Here is a 4,649-nt window from a genome sequence, read left to right as displayed (position 1 = left end):
TCCTGTTATGTCTCCCCGTTAGTCGTCCTATTATGTCTCCCCATCAGTCGTCTTGTTATGTCCCCTTCGCTGACTCTACATGTATATTTTGACTTAATGAAGATGAGAAACTTTGATATCTTCAATCGACATAAAACATGGAACTTGCACTAAAAATTTTGTTGAATTTTTCCACAGGAAATTTTAAAAAAATATAGAGAATTTGTTTGGGGCAATTCAGAAAGACTTGAACTTCAAACATTTCCCATTATTTCTATATTTCTCACTTATATTGAGATATTATAAAATCACAATGTTATTTTATATTATTTTTTATTTAAAATTGATAATTAAAATAGTAATTATAGTTACTAATTAAAAGTTAATAAATATTACTTTAAAATTATTGGTTAATTTTTTTTTTTAAACAAAAATAAAGTGGTGCAATATCCAAAAAATATACTTGTCAATTTAGAAGAAATAATGTGGAGAAGGGTCATTTCTTCAAATGACAAATCGATCATTGCAAGGAAAGAACTACAACTTTGTTGATTCAAAAAGAACTCATGATGCCTAATTTGAACATGCGGATTTTTTTAATTTGAATATGTGGGTTGTTGACACTATAAACCACATGTCCTAAACATTTTTTAAATATCATTTGTGGCTTCAAATGAGAGTTTGATATCCCTTGTGGCTTCAAATTAGATCTTTATTCATTCATTTGTTTGGATTTATACATTTTATATAGTTGTGATGGAATTTTTATCTTTTACATGTTTATCTATTTTAAAAATACATTTACAATCCAACCTGCACCACATATTAAAATTTTAGTTATTATCAAACATGTTAATTAGTATCCCATATATTTTAAGCAAGGAATCTTATTTTGGGTCCATTTTAATCCTGGAGTAGATTTTTTATCTTTTAAATGTTTAGCTATTTTAAAAATACATTTAAAATCCAACCTGCACCACATATTACAGTTTTAGTTATTATCAAACACGTTAATTAGTATCCCATATATTTTAAGCTAGGAATGTTATTTTGGGTCCAATTTAATCCTACAGTAGATTTGTTTCTGCACAACCTATTGCCAAATTCGATAACGAAGATGATGGTTAAACAAATATTTTCTCTGATATTCACTTGAACTCTAAGTTATTCTTCTGTCAACATTTCTAATTTCCACTACAGAAATCCCAAAATAAGGGAGAATTAATTGTTCTGTAGAAGCCTTAGTTTACTAAAATAATCAGTTTGGCATTGCTTGAACGTCTGTACTAAGAGTGTTGAGAATTGTTCGATCCAAGATGTAGACTATTCCTTTTTCAGATTTTCCTACAGCTTGCTTTCAATTTTCAGCTCTTCCATCATAATTCTTTCTTTAGGCTCCAAAACAATTTTGTATTTATCTTGTATACACTGAAGTCTATGAAATGGAGTTAATTTACTAAAGAAACAATAAAGAGAAAGATAAGCCAATTTTTAGAAGAGATTAACAACATTTCTTCTCACTAGTCATTTTTCCCATTTGATCCCTTTATTGATTGATTCACTCCAAACTTGCCTAACATATGAATGGTGCGCAAATAAATGATCCACAACAATTAACTGACCCACAGATTCCTCATTTTTTTTCCAATTATGCATATTCGAGATCCATACCAAATTTCTCATCAATCTAGAGATTTAGAATGTTTTAACAAATCAACAATTTTCTTACAATTGGACTTTGGTAGAAAATACTGTAACACTCAAATGGAAATTTAGTACCTACTTTCTAGGATATACTTCATTTCCTGGAATGTTTTTCAAAAAGGTTCTGATGAAAGGCATGCCGAGAAATAAATCAGAACATAGAAAAAATGTGAAGTGATAAACAAAGTAAATGCATATATTAACGACCTTCAATCATACTTGGATTGCGATGAGATGTATTAATATAAAAACTAATAAAAAACCTAAAACATTATATAAAAATTATGAGAGTAAATTGATCCCGTGTAACCCATAAAATCAACTTGCTTATATGACATATAAATTTCTCCCCTTCGTACTACGCGGAGACAAAGAACGGATATACCACGTGTTTTATCCTGCGCGGAGACATAATGCCTATCGAAGACTCGCAGATAAGGTGGGAACCGCCAAGCTTACGACAAAAAGACATGAAAAAATACGTGAATTGATTAATTAAAAATAATACATTTTTAGAAACATGAAATTTTGTATTTTGTAACCAATAAAAACAATAAATTATGTTAAATCATACAACAAGGTCATGAATGTGATTCCTTCTGTAGGGTTGTAAAAAGAAAAACGTTTGATGTTAAGGAAAACCATCCATGCCAAAAGCATTATGAGTGATGTCTAACGTGCACAAATGTGTATCTGGATTCAAAAAAATCTCCCTACAATCCAAGGGCAGTAGAGAAAAGTATCGAGACTATCTATGCGAGATATATAGTATATTGAAAATGATGAATGATGTCAAAAATATCTATGAAAAGCATATATGACACGAAAGGCTACGTGAATTGTTAACATATTTCTTAGTCAAAAAATTCCTTCAAAAGTAATGATAATTGCAAAGTAATGTTATAAATTGTTGGGTCCCTATAATACTAGTGATTACCCCATTACTATTGTAGTTATACCCCTTATTTATATTGTTGTGCCCCTATTACCCCCATATTGTTATTTCTGTGCCCCATAGAATCCCTCTATTGTTATTTTTGTGGCTTTATATTATTATTGTTAGGTCGGCTGGATTATATTGTGACTCCTTAGACTCCTATATATAGAAAGGAGGTTTTGTCATTTGTATCATCCAAGAATTGTTCATTTATGTAATGTAAAGGAGGTTGCCCCCTCGAAGAGGCTGAATTCTAAGGCGTGGATCTCTCTTTTCTATCTTTTTGTGAGCTGGTTTCATAACATTTGGTATCAGAGCTTTGGATTCTAGGGTTTCGCTGCTCCAAACAGGTCATCGTGGAATTTTCGCTATAACTTTTTTTCTGTGACGTTTCAGAAGTCGCAAAAAAAACCCATTTGAGAAGAATTGGCGCTGAACCTTGGGTCCAAATTTCAGAGCTTTTCGCGCGATATTTTCGGAGATATGATCTGAGGAAGTTGGTCTTTTGCAGACTCCTGAATTACATTCAAAACAGGTGACCTGGGGAAAATCGTCATAACTCTCTCTCTGAGGATCGGATTGAAATTTCGTAAAAAGGTACAGAAAGAGGACGGACTGTAGTTTCTTTTGCGTGTGTTTCAGATTCAAAGGTTGAAACAGTGACTCGTGGCACGTCGTACAAGTTCGCTCTACTGAACCAGTCTAAAAGCAAGTCACTGTGGGAGATTTCACATAACTCTTCCTTGGAGAATCCAATTTGGCTCAGACTTGTGGCATTGGAAAGAGGACGCAGAAGGCTACTACAGGTAGCAATTTCAGAATTGGATGATCCGAAATTACAGAGATACATCAGATTCAATATCAGGCTTCTATAAAGTGAAAAAAGGTGTGTAGTTTTTTTTAATTTTTGTGTAAGCTTGGTTTAACGGAATTCAAAGGGCATAGTAAAGCATTATTATCGGTAACTGATGCCCCGAGGAAAGAAAATGCAAACACCTAGTAAGGAACCTGAAAGCTCTAGCATGACTCATGAAGAAGAGGAAGAAATGCTACATGATATATCAAAATTACAAGAACAAGTGCAACAAATGTCACGCTCACAAAAGCTAACAGAAGCTAAGATAAGTGGCGTGGAATCTAAGGTAAATGGCGTGGAATCTAAGATAAAGGGAATGGAAGCTAAGATGGATGGTATGGAAGCTAAGATTGACGCTAAATTTGATGGCATGGATGATAAGATGGATGAATTGAAGAAGTTGCTACAAGAAAGGGTCACTAATGGTGAAAAGGTAGTAAAGGAAACTCATGATGAGAACAAAAGAAATGTTAATCATGATTCCATAGACTCTAATGTTGGATCGAAGACTCACCATGTTCCAAAAATCGATATGAGGAAGTTTGATGGCAAGGATCCCGCCACATGGATATTACAGATGGAGCAATTCTTCGATCTCAATAATGTGCAAAACACACAAAAGGTACGTATGGAAACTTTATATTTGGAACCAAATCAGTTTGTATGGTATCAATGGCTTTGTTCTCGTAAACAATTTATCACTTGGGCAATTTTTACGGAAGAATTGATAGCACATTATGAGGATACAAAAAGCAACACTTTTTTTAGCCAATTGATAAGTCTCAAACAAAAGGGTTCAATAATGGAGCACATTGAGGAGTTCCAAAAATTGAACATAAGGGTAAAAGATATTCCAGAGGAGCATAGGATTGATGTGTTCATAGGGTCTTTAAAGGATAATATCCAACATGATGTGCGCCTTTGGGAACCTGATTCATTAGAGAAGGCATTCAGGTTAGCAAGAAAAATGGAAAGCAAAATTATGGCAACTAGGAAGCATACCATTCACAACTATAAAGACGGAAGTGTTGTTGCCCATAGTCTTCCACAACCTACAAGGTTGACACCACAACAATTGGAAGAAAAAAGAGCAAAAGGGCTTTGTTACAATTGTGATAGCAAATACACAAAAGGTCATAAGTGTGCTGAGAAGAAATTATTCTACATAGATTG

This window comes from Pinus tabuliformis, chromosome 7 (assembly GCF_031772625.1).
Source record: "Pinus tabuliformis cultivar Carrire ecotype Pingquan chromosome 7, CPIR1, whole genome shotgun sequence".
NCBI classification, from domain to species: domain Eukaryota; kingdom Viridiplantae; phylum Streptophyta; class Pinopsida; order Pinales; family Pinaceae; genus Pinus; species Pinus tabuliformis.
The sequence above is the reverse complement of the archived record's forward strand: the minus strand, read 5'-3'. Positions refer to the sequence as shown.